The following is a 19,328-nucleotide window of genomic DNA, read 5'->3' on the forward strand; positions in this document are numbered from 1 at the left end:
CCACGTTGGGTTTCCCACAGGGAGCCTACTTCTCCTTCTGCCTATACCTCTGCTTCTCTGTCTGTGTCTCTCATAAATAAATAAATAAAATCTTTAAGACAAAAGCAAAACCCTCTTCTCATTGCCATTTTTTTTGCATTACATCCTTATTTCAGGATCCACCCAATGCTGTTAAAATTCACAGCATAACAATAAGAAAGTGGGCCAGCATTAGGGAAGAGGGAAGGAACTAGGGATACATGCTCTCTTCACCTATAGCAGGGACATTTATCCTTGGAAATCTGTCATAGTTTCTCTTCTCTCTTTGGTCCTTATGATTTTTAGCATCCTCCCACAAGCACTGAAGGATCTGGACTTTAGCAGACAACTCAGAAGAGGATTATAACTTCTCAATAATTATTAGATTCAGTGTGTGCCAAAATTATGTGTCACTCTGTGTGTGTGTGTGTGTGTGTGTGTGTATACACTATATGTATACACTAGGGGAAATTAGTCTCACAAAGACGATGGATAAACTTTTGCTGAATAACTGCAAAACTGACACAAAATTACATGTCACTGTGTGTGTGTGTGTCCAGTAGGGGAAATTAGTCTCACAAAAACTATGGACAAACTTTTGCTGAATAGCTACATTTATAGAAAATAATAGAGGGCAGGCATGTAATGGAATACTGGAGGACAAAAGTAAAAAGAATATTTACCTCTAACTCCCACTGTTTATGGAAATCTTTTACAATACAATTTCTACAGGATAGTCTCCTTATAAAGCTTCCTTTTAAAAAAAGGAAAAAGAAAAAAATTTAAAAATTAAAAAAGGAAAAAGATACAATGTGAGTGAAAGCAACAAAGAAAGAAAATTTTAAGAATGTGGAAAATACCATCCATCCCATGTTGCTGCAGCAGCAGCAAGTTTGAAGGAGGGTGTTCTGACATTCATAGCTAAAGGGGTAGGTAAGGATTAGAGCATGAAATACCACAGTAAGTTGCCCAGGCATTATTCTCTGGGCATTCACTGAAGAGTCTTAAGCATGAAAATGATGTAATCAGTCTTCATCTAAGAAGAGTGATTGGAAATTTTGAGGAAAATGAAAATGAAGGGACAAAATGAGTAGCAAAGAGGGTATGTAGGCATCTTCTGCATCTCCTTGAGGGTTATGATGGCAGCCTGATCCCTGGCAGTGAAACTATAGTTGGAGAAGAGAGTTATGGTAGCAGAATATTTGGGATATAATCCACGACTAAGTTAAGAGTGTGGTATAAATAGTGAGGAAATAAGGAGCTAAAAGGTACAGCAGACTTTAAGCTTGAATTTGGGTGGCTGCTTGTATAGCCAGTGCATATTAGGTTATGTAAAAATGCTTGAGGAAAGAATGCAGTAGGAAGAGATTGCTTATAGAAATACTAGATTTAGATTCTCTCAAAAATTAATAACTGGTCCAGCCAGCTAGTGAAAATCTCAAGAAGGGGAGGAAGTTGAGTTGGAAATATAGAATTGGAAGTCAAAAGCATACTGATGATAGTTAAAAATGGCATAGGATGAGTTAACTTTACATACTTTTTTTGTCCATGGTTATGGGCAGAGGGCTGAGAAAATAATCCAAAATTAAAGAATATGTGATAGAAAGAGATTCACCCATAGAATTGGAGATAGAAGTAAGAAAGTAGTGTGTCTTGGAGAATAATGGCATAACACATTTCAAAAAAGGATAGCATTAACAGTGTTACATAAAGTACAGGGATCCAGTAAGATAGAAACTAAAAATGACTATTTGGTGACAATACTATTATGGACTCCCAACAAGAGCAACTTCAATGGAGTGCTGAGAGTGGAAGCCAGAATTCAGCAGATCTGAATGGCAAATACATTGCACATCTCATCCTTCAATCTAGGATCTGTGGATCACTAATTATGGTGCTTTTTGTGGGGAGGAAGGGTGGTAAAAGAGCAAGTAGGACAGAAGTGATCAAACATTTAAGAGAGACAGTGGATGATAGAAGGAAGTGCATGAGGTCAAGGGCTGGGTGGCTGCCCATCACCTAAGTAGGGAGAACTTAGACCAAAGGAAAGAAGGTAAAACTGGATAGGTGATAAATAAATTTGCAGATAGGATGGAAAATTCAGAATGAGAAAAAAAATTAAAAATACTCAAACCAACCATTGAAAGCTTTGAATATACTCTGAGTAGAATTTAACATTGAGAAGATATGTGAGGACAAGTTATATTGTGAATTTAATGGCAGAAAAGTCACGGTTTATATTAAGAAGAATCGTTGAATGGAATGAAAGGGGAAACTTACGTTAGCTAATAAAAGTGCAGATAGAAGGCCAGTGACTTGTGAAGTCAGAGCCCAGAAGTCAGGTTTTATCAGTTTGCAGAGTTGTTCAATTAAGGGCTAAGTCCCCTAGATAAAGTAGGAAAAAAAGTAGATTATTCCTTGTCTTTTAGCCAAGGGTCAGATAGTATGCAGAGTGGATAGCAGGAGAATAGAGTATAGGTAAACCCAAGGGGCTTGTAAAAAGGTAGAGAAGATCAATCATGAGGTTCAGGGCAGGTAGGAAAGCTACTAGTGAGGGGACACTTGGGTGAGACAAGATGAAGAACTGAGGAGAGGGACGTTTCTAGGGTAAAGATAAGGAGATCCTCCAAGAAGGTCAGGAGGTGTTGGTAAGAATGTAGGATATTGAAATCTATGATTTCTAAGGCCTGAACACATTCTTCAGACCAAGATGGGACAGACTGGTTTTGGGGCTTCGGGATAGAAGATGAAGACCCAAAGAATTATTTCTATCCCATGTAACAATCTTCATCAATACCCTAGATCAATACTGGAGGATAGGGGATCCCTGGGTGGCTCAGCGGTTTGGTGCCTGCCTTTGGTCCGGGGCACGATCCTGGAGTCCCGGGATCGAGTCCCCCGTCGGGCTCCCAGCATGGAGCCTGCTTCTCCCTCCTCCTGTGTCTCTGCCTCTCTCTCTCTATGTCTATCATAAATAAATAAATCTTTGAAAAAAAAATACTGGAGGATAAAGTAGCACAGTGGTTATCTATTTACAACTTTTCTGATTCCTGCCTCTTTTATCATTCAAGAGAAATCTGGTTAAAAACAACCATTAATGGGAGCCTGGGAAGAGCTGACTATGCAGGAGAATGGGAAAGTTAATCTATTAGACATTCCCTCAATCACCACTCAGACATAATGTGATTATGAGTGGTCTCTAGTGGGAACATTTGCAAGGTGGGAATATTGTACCACAGGAAATATCGTATTATGTACTTGTTTCAGTATATTTTAACAAAATGCTATGTGATGGAATAATCTGATACTAGGTGTAATGTTTAAAGATACGTCAAAGAGAGGATGACTTAGCCTAGAGGTTTTGAAACACTACGGAAAAAATGGAAATCTTGGGTTGTTCTCATTAACTATTGTGGATAACCACTATATTTCTCAATCTGCAAAGTATGCAAATTGTAGAATATTCACAAAAATGTTTTTGGAAAATGGTAACAAAGATGTAGATAATCTAAATGATTTTTCTTCCAGAGGAGATTATTAGCATTTAACTTGGTTTTCCATTGTACCCTTAAATATTATCCCCTACAACTCACACAGGAAGTAGAGTATACTATACTGCATTTTTCTTTTGGTTACAGGTCTGTCATCTTTCAAAGCTTTGTGAACTTTTTTCAATCTAAAAAGCATATGACCCTAGAGTAGAAATTGCTTTAAACATTCTTTTATTATTAGATCACTTTATAACATTATTCAGATTTTCTAGCCTCTTCCTTCTGGGTTGGTACTCTGACTTAGGGGGAAAATAAGGCTAAAGCTTAATGGAATAAGGTATATTGCCAATCTAAGCAACTTTTTAATATATCTTAGACTGAGCTGGTGAAGTTCAGTAATTAGCATCATAAACACATCATTTTCTTTGCTTTGCTGGTTTAGAGTGTTTATGTACTCTATGGGTATAAATTTTTTAAAAAGTCCACCCTTGTAGTTAAATTTTCTATTCCATCAGCAAAGTTTAGTTGAATGGGGCCTAAAATATGCCTTCTGATAGAATGAGGTATCCTCCAAATTACTGACACCAAACTCTGCCGCTCAATCAAGGGTGTATACATTTAGGAAAAAGACACTGTTTGACCAGTCAAATGTAAATGTTTAATAATTTAGAAACACAAGAACACAGCTTGTTTTGATTTATTTTGCAACTTTCCAGCTCCAACCCAGCCTCAGGCAACCATGTAATCGAAGTTCCAGCCAAGTGCGACATTTCTTTTTTTTTTTTCTTTTAAGAATAAGGGGAAAATAAATATTAAAATTTAAAAAGGGCAAATTGAAATTCCTTACCGTCTCAGGGTCACAGAAAAAGAATAGAGATGCAAAGTAGGCCATCATGAACCTAAACCAGTGGGTGGTACAAGAACTGATTGGAAAGCTAGTGACAGACTTTCAGAAGCCTTCTGTGTGTATGTGAATTAACTCCCCACACAATAAATTCCTTTATTTCAGTTTTTCTAACTCCAACATATTGCTCAATTTTTCCCCAGTCACCAAAGGAGATCTTTGTTTACATGTTCTGTCCTCTACTTCAAATTCACTGGAACTAAATCTGAATGCATCTCTTCCAACCCAACTCTCACTCCTAAAGATAACTCGATAACACAGTTTGCCTTCCAAAGAAGGGTAGATATTCAGTGAAAAAGGCTATACAATGTGTATTTCCCTGCTTTCCAACTCAGTGGGGCTTTTTTCTTTGCAGAAGCCTATGGAAGATTAATTCAGTGAGACTGAGGGTAGGGCATAGTGAGCACAGAGGCAGACATGTGATTTCTGAAGGAAAATCTCTTTAGACTAATTCACAAGGGAGAGAGAGTTCTAATGTTTCTCTTGTGGTTGTGTTGTGCTTTACTGCACTTTGTAATAAACGCTCTGGTCAAAAGACCCAAGTTCTGATGAAGTGGCACAAAACTGCATGTCATCCCACAGCCTCAGAAAGGAGGTCTCTCTGTTTTTATTTTAAGCATACCATAACATGGGATCCCACCAGTCTTTGAGAACTGAAATATAACAGCACACAACTGTTGTTTGGATTGCCTGTAAACCACAAAAGAATAGCCGCAATGCCAGCAACTTTCCTTCTCAGCTCCAGCCAAATGTTCTAAAAGCTGTATCCTGGAATTCTAATGTGGAATATCATTGATTTCTGGGGGGGGGGGGGGGGTAGTGGTTTTAGAAGACAATGACTGATTAGTTCTAATGCAATGTATGGTAATAGAAAGTGCCTTAGATAGGAACTTTTTTTCCACCCCAGTAACTAACCCTGCAATTGAGGTCAAATCATTTGGAGCCCTTCATTTAACAGATGAGAAAATTAATGTTGATAACAATGAGTTTCCTTATCTGTAACTGAAAAAAATCAAACTTTGAATATCATGGTCTATAAGAACTTTCTAGAATGCTAAACTCTCCCTTTTTGCTTTGGGAGGGGTTGTATCATTGATGTAAAAAGTATTAGTTACTTAATACCCTCCATTTTAAAGATATATGACTTCTCAAGAAATTATTTTTCTTAATTCCTAGGGAAATTAATCAATGTACTAATTTTTTAAAATGATTTCCTTGGCTAATTACTTCTAGAACTGATTGACTAGAGGGGATATGCAGTTCTACTTCCTGGGAGATCAGAGATTAGGATACAGGTACTTCTCAATTACAATGGGATAGAGTAATCGAATTCCTACTTAAAGGATAATGAAGCAGGACTCAGAAATTAGACAGTAATTAGTTATTATTGCCACCAATATTCACTAGACCTCCCTCTCCTTTCCCCAGAGGACCAGAGCAAGGATGGTGGCTTTAGGGAAATTTGAGCCAAACCTTGGAGATAGGCTGCTTCTAGGTTGGTAGAAGGGAGTTGGGAAGCAGTAGAAGATGATGCATAGTTTATTTCAACTTTGACTTTGGGTTATTTATGAATTTCTCTTTGTTCAGATTAGTTGACGGTTGAATATATGTCTGTATTACTCTATGTCCAGAACAAAATGGAAATTTACCAAGGTTGTTTCTGATCTAATCGTTTGATGATCCTCAAATCCATGCTCAGCATTTTCTTCATATTTACTCTTTATCTCATATCTGTACTTAAAGATACAGAAATATTTTCATGAGTAAGAACACTGGCATATAGTGGAATTATAAGAGAAAAATATTTTGCAGAAATGGAAACTTCATTTAAATATCATTTGTTGTTCCACAGCATACTCCCCTAGCTCTTAGTTGGCAAATAATAATCACATCAATTATTTTTTACCAAGAAGGGATTTGGGGATCATCCACTTGGCATTGAACTACTGAGGATGCTTCAAATAGTCCACATCAAATCTCTGAAGCCAAGGTGATTGAATCCAGCAGAGTAATTCTATTGAACAATAGAGAGATTAATAGGCATAAAGTTCACTGAATCCAGATGAACCATACTTTTGTAACAAGGTCGAGTGTTGCCATAAAGGAATGTTGTTCTACTTTTGATGAAAAAGGGGATGGTCATTGAGACAAAGATAGAGAGGAAGTTCTTTCACATTAGGGGTTAGTAAAGAAGGTAGGAGGGTAGAGTGGTAATTGTAAGCAATTACATGGCTGTGACTAAAAATCCCTCCAAATTCAACCACCCCAGAAATTTAGTGTGGATCTTGTAAAAATGTCTTTATATGTATACTCAATTAGTCTCATAAATAAGACTGAAGTCATGGGGGTACTCAGGCCTACAATGGCGCAGAATTATCATAGTGGAAAAGGATACTAAGGAGAGTTTTCTTCTCCCTGTGGATAAATGATGGATGGCAATAGTGGTTGTAGGTCACCAAACACCAAAGCTTTTTTTTCTTTTTTTTTTTTTTTTTTTTTTTTTTTTTGCAGTGGTTTCCTGCCACTGCACCTGTCCGGGACTCAGCAACAACATGAAGCAGCAGGAACCCTACCTGGGTGGCTGTGTTCCCTGTGTTTCAATAGCGACACCGTGTGGCAGCAACTGTAAAAAAAAAGAATGGCCTCTGCCACTGAGGGAGCAGATTTTCTGGTTCTTTCAGCCTGGGTAAGCATCACTGGGTGTTTTGGAGTTCTCACAGGAAGGAGAATCCTTGAGAGAGAAGGAAAAGAAGGATTGCATCCAGATGGACCATGGCGCTACCTGAAAGGGAGCCTTTTCTTTTCTTCAAAATGGAGAAGACAGAGGGGCACTCCTAACTGTCTGCCTTCTGGAATGATGTCACTCAACAGAGAAAATCAGGATAACCAGTTTTAGGGCTCACAAAGATCCAGTGTGAATGGCAAAGCAAACCAAACTACATGCCTACCTAATTACCACATAATTTCTCTGCAGCAGGGGCCTTAGAGTAGAAACTAAAAGCTTGGCCTTTGCTTCAGACTTACCTGGGCTTAAACCGACTTCTGCCACTTACTGTGTTTGACTTTGGAGAAGTTATGTAAACTCTGGGACACACCTTTCTTATCTGTATAATATGAAGGAAACAACACACCTCATAGAATGATTTTAAGAATTTAATGCATGAATCTATATCAAATGCTTAGCCCAGTACTGGATTCAGTCAACTGACATTTGCTGTATGCTGTTGGTTTTTTACCTTTTTATGATGTCTTGCTGCTTACCTTGCTCTAAGCCTCCTTTACTTTCATTAATTCAGTATTATTTCCATAAGGTAGTAACCAGATCTTAATTTCTGCCTTATTTCTTCTCTTTTGACTTTACATCTATATTTCTGAAATACACTTCAGTATTAAGTTATATTTTTCTTGGGTTTGGTTTGGTTTTGTTGAATAAATAGCTATTGCTTGAGACTTTCCGGTACAACTATAATGTACAGATCACACAGCTAAACAACTATAGAGGCCAGATGGGATTATAAGTGATTAAAGCAGACAAGATGAAAAAAATAAGCAGGGCCTCATGTGAGAACACATGCTCTCTTTATAGAAAGGATTTGGTAGAGTCAGTCTCTACCGGCCGTTGGCAGGTAGAGAGGCAAGAAATACAGTTTTATAACATGGAACTCTCGAATCTTAAACATAGACCAGTACTACAAATTTTTGAAAACATCTTGGGCCAATCAAAACACGTTTGTGGGTGAGAGTCAGGCCTTGTCAGTTTGCAACTTCTAAGCCATCTTCCTGGGTAAATACAACTTTGGATGAAGGCCACCTAGTGGTAAAAATGATAATTAAGAGACAGTAAGTAACTTTTACACAGGGTTTATAGTTTATTATTATAATGCTAAGTATACATGGTATTGGTGTCCTCTGATCTTTTCCTAAATAATTACCCATGGATGCTTGTGGAGTCAGTTAGTTTTAGGAATCTCTTTTATCACAAGCTGTGATATCGTAAAGGTGGCTGGCTAAACACTGCCCCAGAATTGTAAGCCAGTAAGATCACTTACATTCCATCATATGCGTCTTGGGGATTCTAGTCTTATAAACTCTGCTGTCTGAAATCACTCTCTAAGCCTATGTCCTAATTTTTACTTTGTCTAGAACTGGTATGAGGTGGGAATGAGGGAAAAGGGAAGAAATGATGAGTTAATGATGAGGAAGAGGGTAAAAATTCAGGCTATCTACCATTTTTGCTAGTCCCTTTTCCTCTATTTTTACTGAATACCTATTCCAAATTCTGAGATTAATTTTTCTTATAAAACCATGATATCTTAATTTATTTCTTTGTATCTTAAAATATTCCTTAGTATATATGTTAGGCCCATAATGATGACTTTTCAATAGACCAAAGGTCACAAACTATGGCCCATTGGCCAAATATGACCTATCACATGTTTTTGTAAAAAATAAAAGTCTTACTGGAACACATGTATGCTCATTTGTTTATGTAATGTCTGTGGCTGCTTTCTTACTACACCTGCAGAGTTCAGTAGTTGTGACATATAGCCAAAAATATTTATCTGGCCCTTTACAGAAAAATTTTGCTGACTTCTGCAGTAGAATGTCTTTTGATTACTGAATGCATGGTATATATTTTATTACTTATAATCTTTCTGCATATTCATATTTTAAATGTGTCTCTTTTAAATAGAATATTGCTTCATTTTATTGAATCCAACCTTAGTTTTTATTTTGCATTAAATATTTTGCATTATTTAACTGCCAAATTCAGTTTAACTGACATATTCGTCATTTATTTTTGCCATCTTATTTTGTGATTTCTGTTTATCTGCTTTTACTCTGTGCTCCATTTTCCCCTCCTTTCAAGCTTTAGTAGATTGTTTTATTTAAAAACCCAATAACACTTTTAAAGCTTTTGTTCTATTTCTCCTTGTAAATAAACAGTCTTACATTTTATTTTATTTTATTTTTTTAAAGATTTTATTTGTTTATTCATGATAGTCACAGAGAGAGAGAGAGAGAGAAGCAGAGCGAGAAGCAGGCTCCACGCACCGGGAGCCCGACGTGGGATTCGATTCCGGGTCTCCAGGATCGCGCCCTGGGCCAAAGGCAGGCGCCAAACCGCTGCGCCACCCAGGGATCCCAGCAGTCGTACATTTTAAACACACACATGCGACTCTGGAAAGTTGAATGTTAATCAGTATTTTTATCCCTCTCTCAAAATACTTTAAATAAGTTGTAAATAATAATTATAATACTTTATGTATAAATTCTTATTCATATTTACCCCAATATTTGTCAGCTCCTTTATTTACCACTGATTCTTGCTTTGAAGTTCTTTTTTTAGGTTACATTTCCTTCTTCTGGAAACATATTTCTTAACTGATGTTTCAGGGAAGGTCTATCATATAAGAAATTGGAGTTCCAGAAGGGAAAAAGACAAATGATAGGAAAAAATTAGTATTTCAAAAGATAATCTTTCCAAAATTGTATAAATCTGACCAGAGATAAATAATATAATCAAGAAGTGTATAAAGTAAAAAAAAAAAAAAAAAAAAAAAAAAAGAAGTGTATAAAGTCCAAGCAAGGTAAATACAATGAAAGCCACACTTTGACACGTCAGAATCAAACTGCTGAAAATGAAAGAAAAAAATCATTATAAGTATGCAAAGAGAAAGGGGATCCCTGGGTGGCTCAGCGGTTTGGTGCCTGCCTTTGGCCCAGGGCATGATCCTGCAGTCCCAGGATTGAGTCCTGCATCAGGCTCACAGCATGGAACCTGTTTCTCCCTCTGCCTGTGTCTCTGCCTCTCTCTCTTTCTGTGTGTCTTTCATGAATAAATAAATAAAATCTTTTAAAAAAAATGCATTACTTTTAAAACAGTAACAATATGGTGGACAGCTGATTCCTTAACAGAAATGATGGAAGCCAGAAGACAGTGTAATGACACATTTAATGATGAAAGAAAATAACTGCTTTAGAAATATCTATTATTTATAGTTGTAAAAGAAATAAAGAGTTTTCAAATGGACAAAAACAGGATTTACTATCAGCAAAAACATTACAATGAACACTACAGGGGATTCTTAAGACAGAAGTAAAATGATCCCTGACAAAAGAACAAAAATGTGAGAAGGAAAAATATCAGTGATATTGGAAAATGCATGTATAAATATAAAAAAATTATAATAAAAACTAAATAGCAATATTTGGGGATTTTAACATGTAGAGAATTAAATGCGTAATAGTAACAAAATGTCAGAGGATGTTAAAAGAAGTTTAAAAAATCATAACTTTTCTCATTGTTAAATAGAGTAAAAACTATTATATGAGATGATAATAAGTCTAAGTTTCAAAGGATGCATATAGTAATTTCTGAGGTAACTATATGTATATATAAATATATATAGTATGTGTGTGGATAAATAGAAATATATAGTGTAACTATACCTATACCTATCTATAAACATAACTATGTATCTATATGTAAATATATTTAGATATATGAAGCTACATAAAATATATACATCTATTCCTGTATTTACGTACCTTACAAGTTAAGAGAGGGAAAATTAGAATAATAAGATACTTGATCAGTGAAACATAAAACAAATTGTATAAATAGAAAACAAATAGTTGGTAGATATAAAAGCAATATTATCAATAATTGCATTATGAATATACTAAATATTCAAGTTAAAAAACAAAGATTTCCAGACTGAATAAGTAAACAACACTAAACTATATGCTCCTTAAAAGATACAAGTTTTAAATGTAAGAATATAAAAAGATTGCAGCAGGATAGAAAAAGATATTCTTTGTATACTTTTAGTAATATCAGATACAATGAACTTTAGGGCAAAAAATGTTAATAGAGTCAATAACAGACATTTGATTTTGCTAACCACATAAATCTACCAGAAAGAAAACAATTCAAAATTTGTTTGTACCTGGTAACTAATCACTTTACAACAAAAATTGGCATAATTTAGGAGAAAAGATAAACTCATAGGTACAGTGGTGAACTTAAACATGCCTCTCTCAGTAGCTGATAGACCAACCTTTAAAATTTAGTAAGCATATAAATATCAGAAAACATGATTGACCATATTGATTAAGTGGCATATGCAGAAAACTGCACCCACCTATGAGAGTATGCACATTCTTTTCAGAGCATATGAACAATTACCAAAATTGGTCATGTGCTGGGCCATAAAACAATTTCCAACAAATTACAAAGGATTCAAATCATTCAGAGGATGTTCCCCTACCACACTGTAGGTACTCTAGGAATCAAAAGCAAAAGGTAACAATAAAATATATAGTTACCCAAATATTTAGAAATTTAATAACATTTTTTCTGTTTATTAAAATGTTTAATTTCAAAGAAGGCAAGACAAAAAAAAAAAAAAAGAGAAGGCAAGACAACTTGTTTTAAAAAGAATAAAACATTACCAACAAAGCATCCAACCAGCTACCAGAGAACTTCCTTTCTAACATTGACTTTCTGAAATAATGATTCTTTTTTTAATAACATATTTCTAAGCAATTTCGAGTAAAAGAAGAAATCAGAAAGAACTAGAAAAGAAGCCTGAAAATAAGTTATCTAAGTATCTATTTTAAGAATATAGAAAATGAACAAGTTAAACTCACTTTTAATTAATTAGAAAACAAATGCAAACTAGAAAATAGGAAATAAACCAAAAGTATCCTCTTTAAAAAGACTAATAAAGTTGATAAACTTTGGGGAGAGAGATCAATGAGAAAAAAAGAAGAGAAAGGCAGAACTTATTAATTTCAAGAATGGATGAGCACTGGGTATTATGCTATATGTTGGCAAATCGATCTCCAATAAAAAATATACAAAAAAATTTTTCAAGAATGAGAGTAAAATGGTTTTATCACCAAACAATATTTGTGTACCTATCTATTCTTTGGCTAACATTCCACAGTCTTGTTCTAGTTTTACAAGTTTTGAATAAAAGTAGAAAATAATCATCTTAACATGTTTTTTAAGACACTTTGACTATTCTTGAATCTTTGCATTTTCATAAATTTTAGAAACAGCTTGTAAAATTTTACAAAACGACCCTGGTGTATTCATTGAGTTTGTATGAATGTATGAATAGATTTTGAGAAATGACAAGTTTACAAGGTATTGAACATTTCTACCCATGTATCTTCCATTTCTTTAGGTCTTATCTGTTTTTAAATAATGTTTTTCTCTATAGAGAATTGCACATCATTTGGACTATTCATTTTTAGGTATTTTATATTTTTAATTGTATTTAAAATTGTAGATTTTGCAAAATTTTATCTTGTATTTCTTGGCGGTACAGTATGTGGAAACACTTTTTAAATGGGGATGTGACAATAATCACATTTGATATTTAGAAAAAACTGTGGATGATGTGGAAAGTATATTAGAAGAAGAGCAAAGTTGGAGAGCAAGAAAATATAGTAGCTTTCTGCATTACATGTGATGTAGTCTAAAATAAAATTGTGACAATGCAAAAAAATAGTTAAAAGGGAGATATTCATAGCTTGTGTGACTATTGGACATGAGCTGAGGGAGAGAAAGGATCCAGAATTACTCTAAAATCTGGAGGGATTATAGTATTATTCACAAAGGTGGAGGAAGAAACATTGGGGCTTGAAAGAAGAAAGCCAGACCTAAAACTGGAACTCATTGAGTTTAGAATGGAACATCTAGGTAAAGCTCTCCAGGATTTAGCTGAATTTAACATGGGTATGAAGTTTAGAAGAGAAATCTTAGCTTACATTATTATGTAAGTGGTAGGTACAGATACCTACAGAGGTTCAGAAAATTACTTAGGAAGTGTGTAGGAAGAGAAGCAAGCTGTCAGATGTAGAACCGTAGATACATCAATATTTAAGAGATAGGCAGATAAGTTAGAGCTTAGGCATAGGATAAAGGCATAAGATAAAGAAGTAGGAAGAAATTAAGAAAAAAAACGGCCAAGGTAAAGGAAAGATCAGTGTCAAACACTGCAGAAATCTAGTTACAAAAGAGTTGAAAAGTTAGAAAAAAATCTTTTGAATTTATCACAAGAAATGTCATGATGACCTAGGAGGATATATCTAGCATCTTGGAAGTGAAAGGCAGATAATGAATCTTAGTCTACTCTGTAAGCCACCATGAACTATACTTTTAAAAGAACGAAAGGGAAAAGAAAGATCAAATAAAAATCGAGGGAGAGAAGAGCCAGTGGCTATTTTTAATGTAATAAGCATGAAAACAAACAAACCAAAAGTATATATCACTAGTTCTCAAAATTTAGCATGTGCAAATATATTGTCAAGGACACTCAGATAAAAGAGATTTCTGAGTTCTGCCTCACAGAATTGCTGATTTAGTAGGTTTGAGGTGAAGCACTGGAATCTGTTTTTAACTAAATCTGCCAGGTGAATGTGAGATGTATATTGGAAAGACCACAATTTTAGAAACACTTCAGGAAAGGGAAAGTAAACAAGAATAAAACTGATAGAGGTTTAGAAATAAAGAGTTGGCTGGTCAACTTGCATGTTACTGACAAGAGGTTATTGGGATTATTTTCTGATGGGACTAGCATGTCACTAAAGCAGGCCTTTTGATATATTAAATTTTTTTAAAAAGCAAAACAGAAGTTTAGATTTTAATCCTGTTGTAGGGTTTTTCTGAGTCTTCGTTTTTACAGAATCACCCATTTGCTTTGGCTGTTTCCTTCCTATCTCTGCTCTATGAGGTCATGGGGACAGCCCTGGAGTCAGAACATTTGTCATTTTGTATCCTAGTGTCTATTCTGAGTGTGGGATGCTCCTTTCCATTGTTAAGATTCCCGAGGAGTTACTTTTTCTTTTATAATAAAAAGCAAACCCCATCTTCATCCCTAAAAAAAAAAAAAAAAAAAAAAGAATAAAACTGATAAAACCTAGCACATGGAGATATGGGAGGGATGGGGCCTAGGGAATTAGGTGCTAGAATAAGCATTATAAAGGAAAAATACACTTTTTCCTCCAGGACAGGAGGGAAGGAGCAAAGTTTGCAATAGATGCACCTGTTTGTTGTAAGCATATGAAGATGAGTGAGTTTTGTTCTGAAGATTTCCTTAATTCTCTTTAAAATAAGCAACAAAATCATTAGAAACAATGGACGAGGCTGAAGAGTAGAGACATGAGGAAATAATTTTTAAATGACTATTTTCAGGGAATGGAGAAGAGACAGGATGCTCGTGAGCATGACGGCATTGCTGGACACTAAGGCCCAGGCGATTCGCAGTAACCGGTCTCCCCTTCTCTCCCACCAGTCTATACTAGGTATTGAATGGCTCTAAAGTTAGAGTGTTTGCAACATTCTTGGAAGAACAAAAAGGTATGCTGATTATGCCAGTTGTCGATTTATTGTCTTTCATTTCCAAATCCACCCTTCTTGACCTGCTTTGTGATACTGGGGCTGCGCCCTATAAACATTTCTCCGAGCCAGTGGACACAATGCAAAGCCTTGTCAGGAGAGTGCTGGACGGACACTCTAAGAGGAAGGGAGCTTCTTCTCCTTACACTGATGCTTTCCTTCTTGATCCTGAGGCACAGCTGCTGAGGATGGCTTCCTTGCCAAGGACACTTCCTGGACGTGGGCAGCTTCTTGATCAGTGGTGTGCTGGACCCCAGTGGGTGGCTTCTTGGCAAGTCTCATCCATGCTTGAGGATGGAGTGGAATGCTCCTCTCAATTTGCTTCTTTCTTGAGCTGTTTCCCACAGCCCAAGAGCGATGAGTGTTCTTTACACTGCTTATTTTTTAGAGTTCTCTTTATCCCTTTTGTAGCTAATCCCCTGTTACTATGTTTTTATGTTAAAATTGCCCTGCTCACAGTAATCACTGGTATCATTTTACCTCCTTACTTCATCCTGAATGATTACACTGATTGAGAACGTTTCCTTTGAAAACAGCAATTTGAATAAGTTAAAATCTATATTCACAGAAGGTTGAATAATGAGACAGATTTTTGAGGGTAAGATGAGGCAGGGAGTTCGGTCAACTTGAATCATTGCTCCCCGTGCTCAGTGACAAATATTGGTTTGTTTGAATGTAAAGACGAGTGGTTCACTAAGAAGAAAAGTAAAAGGAACTATTGAATCTCCACATAAGACATCTGGAGAGCCATTATTGTGGCTAATAGTTATTGCAAAAGTACATTGTTATACATGATTTTCTTCACATCTTAACAGTGACAAAACATCTGCACAGATTTGCCTCTTTCCAACTTGCTTGAAAGTTCACAGGATATATGAGATGTTTTGACAAATTATATTTAGCCAGTTGTTTTTATATGTTAATAAAATATAATTTTCTGCTATGCCAGCTCCAAATCTACTCCCACTTGCCCTACTTTGTGATACTGGGCTGGACCCTGTAAACATTTCTCCTTGCCAGCTGGACGGTATTCGGCCTTGTCAAGAGAGTGCTGGAGGGACACTGTAGAGGAAGGGGCTCCTTCTCATAGTGGTGCTTTCACCACTTAATTTTGAAGATAGTACTTAGGACACATATAAAGCTCTACTTTTAATTCATGACTGCTATAGGAAAGGAATATTCTTATTTAAACAAAAATCTCCACTTAAGTACTTATTTTCTATCTTTAGGAAAGCAAAAATGAGAGTTCATGCTTTGTTGATATGCTTTATCAGCATTTTTCTGGCCATGGGTGAACGCTTTATTCATTCACCAAACATAATTGCACACATCACCATTAGATACCAGGAATGAAGAGATGCAGAAGTCAAGATCACTGCCCTTGAGAAAATCTAAAATCAAACAATTACTTTTTTACCATATTCTAAAATTCACACTTTTCCCCACATTTTGACACTTAATGTCTAAAATTGGTAGCCCTGAGCCATGCCAGCCATCTAGCTGATGGCATCTTACCCCTTTATAGTTACTAAGGACCGGGATGCAGTTGGGAAATCATTGTCATTGCCTGCATATGGGTGAATTTGGGCTTAGCAATTCACCTAGTCATGTCAGTAATATACCACTAGTCGAAAGCCTGGTGGAGGGAGAGAAAAAATGGACAGAATAGAATCCCTCCCTCAAAGGAACATGAAACAAGAAAGACATTTCTCTGACCAGAAAGAGACTCCTCTAGGGTTCAGAGTGAGAGGGAAAATGAAGTGGGATACCTATCAAGTATGAAATTGATGGATTAAAGACTCTCCATTACTGATCAAGCATGCTACTTTTTATTTAATTTTGTGGACAAGCAGTGGGAGAGCAAAAGGAAAAGCTCAACAATAAATATAATGACTTTGTTGCTGTGTCTGATGGCATGACTAGACAGCTTCAGCTCTGAACACCTTAGTCAGCAAATATTAAATACTCATTTAAAAAGTAATGTGAGCCCTAATTATTTGAAAATATTCCACTGATTCCTTCTGGTAGACTTTTTAATGTCAGCATCAAACACTTGAAAAGCAGATGTTGGTAGTCTGGAAGAAAAGCCCGGACACAAGAGTGGACCCTCTTCTTAGCATGTGATGTAACAACACATCTCCTGATGCCCCAAAGGTGGTATGAGGGAAAACATGGGCATCGACATCTCTAATTTGGAGGAGTTGAACTCTGAAAGGGAAGAAGTTTTAGGAATGATAAGCAACTTTTTTGGTAACATTTTCTTTTCTTTTTTATAATTTATTTAAATTCAATTTGCTGACATATGTATAATACCCAGTGCTCATCTCATCATGTGCCCTCCTTAGTGCCTGTCACCCAGTCACCCCATCCCCCACCCAACTCCCCTTCTGCAACCTTTTGTTTCCCAGAGTTAGGAGTGTCTCATGGTTTGTCTTCCTCTCTAATTTTTCCCCATTCAGTCTCCTTCCTTCCCCTTAGAGTCCCTTTCAGTATTTCTTATATTCTACATATGAGTGAAACCATATGATGATTGTCTTTCTCTGATTGACTTATTCCACTCAGCATAATACCTTCCAGTTCCAACCATGCCAAGATAAATGGTAGGTATTCATCCTTTTGGATGGCTGAGTAATATTCCATCGTATATATAGAGACCACATCTTCTTTATCCATTCATCTGTCAAAGGACGTTGTGGCTCCTTCCACAGTTTGGTTATTGTGGACATTGGTGCTGTGAACATTGCGGGGCAGGTGTCCTGGCATTTCACTAAATCAGTATCTTTGGGGTAAACACCCACTAGTGCAATTGCTGGGTCGTAGAGGGTAGCTCTATTTTTAACTTCTTAAAGAACCTCCACACTATTTTCCAGAGTGACCACACCAGTTTGCATTCCCACCAACATTGCAAGAGGGGGTTCCCCTTTCTCCACATCCTCACCAACGTGGTAGCATTTTTCATTTGATATAAGCATGAGAGTTACATATGATAAAAATCTGGGTCTGAATATGTCCCAAAGAGCTCTTTCAAAGCGTGTAAATTTAAAAACATAACATGATAGAATTGGCAACTTTTTTCTTTCTAGTGGTATATAAAACGATGTATTTTATAATTGGTAGCATCATGGTTTCAGTGAAATGTGGTTCATAAAATTGCTATATAAAGAGATGACATAAAAAATATGAAGGGTTTCTTTGCTATAGACTTGGAGCTTGTTATCACATATTACTAAACATCGATTAACTTTTAACCTCTAGAAGAGACTAGATAAATATTTTACCAAGTGCTTAGAAACAAATTTCTCTATTTCCAATCCCCCATTTCTTCAGATATATTATTTCTACATATACATTCTTAGAAGCAGAGCAACTAGATTGAAAATCTAGTATGGAAAGAGTAACAAAATTCCATAATTCACATAATTGGTATTGTATTCTGGAACTTTTTTGGTAAATTCGTCACACTTCCATGCAACACTTCTAAGTCTAGCTTCTGTTAAATTCTGACCCATGCCTCATTCCTTAAATAGTGAGTATGGATAGAGAGAGAGCTTATTTTTGTAGACTCACCTGTGAATGACATTGAGCCTGTTAATTATATAGCTCTTTCCATCCAAAGAGGCAAAAAGAAAGATTTCAGTGATGCTTACGGGATATTTATGACATAATGAATACCTGTATTTGCAGTGCACGATAGGTTGTGTAGTACACCAGTTCCTTTTGAACCAACAGTATGGCTGTCATAGAAGAAAGGCTCAGGGCACAAACCTAACCGTTTGGTTTTCTGCAGTCCCAACCTAATGTTTCTTTCTTCTGTCCTTGCTTATTTTACCCTCATTAGGTTCATACAGAGTTTAAACTTATTCCCCACCCAGAAACCCACAGGAATCAAGCAAATGTGTTTTGATGGATTTTTGTAGTTTCCTTTCAGATCCAGATGTTGGACAGTAGCCACCTTAGTAAAAACACTTGCTGCGTGAGGCAGGTTAAAAAGAGAAGGAAATCTGAAGAAGAAATCAATTGGAAAAAAACTATGTTCAGCATATCCGCAAATTAGAAATTTTATTGGTTGCTAAATAGTAACTCAAAATTTGAATTCTATAATCCCTGGAAGTGACATTGACTTCCACTCACCGAGGCTGACCTGGCTTTAGCCACTGCTGAGTGCCCAGTCGGCCAGCAGCAGGGACTACTAACATTCAGACCCCAGTATGACACCATGCTCTGGGTTGACTGTGCATTAAAAAAGGAAACAGATTTCTGTAAGATTAGTGGTCACTGCTTCCAGAACTGATATTAATTCAAGGAGATTTGAAATGTCACAATGGTCCTCCAGTGAGAGCAGGGACTTACAGAGATCAGGAGAGCAATGGAGTTTCAGCTCAAGTCTTTCTCACAGTGTGTCCAGTAGGTCTTTGAACTCATCCTCTGGTTATTTCCCCAGTGCCAGAAAACGTAATCAGACTAATAGGCATAATTCGCAAGTAGCAGAATCCCAAACAAT

The 19,328-nt window shown here is 36.2% G+C and overlaps 1 long non-coding RNA gene across 1 annotated transcript in view; it reads left to right on the plus strand.

Annotated features, from left to right (window-relative positions):
• Window positions 1-14,297, plus strand: part of LOC112661434 (uncharacterized) — a 60,250-nt gene extending 45,953 nt beyond the window's left edge. The window contains exon 3 of the long non-coding RNA XR_003137692.3: window positions 6,925-14,297. This is a non-coding gene — a long non-coding RNA (uncharacterized LOC112661434). The remainder of the gene's footprint in view (window positions 1-6,924) is intronic.
• Window positions 14,298-19,328: the final 5,031 nt, after the last annotated feature.

This window comes from Canis lupus, chromosome 18 (genome assembly GCF_003254725.2).
Source record: "Canis lupus dingo isolate Sandy chromosome 18, ASM325472v2, whole genome shotgun sequence".
In the NCBI taxonomy this organism is placed as follows: Eukaryota; Metazoa; Chordata; class Mammalia; order Carnivora; family Canidae; genus Canis; species Canis lupus.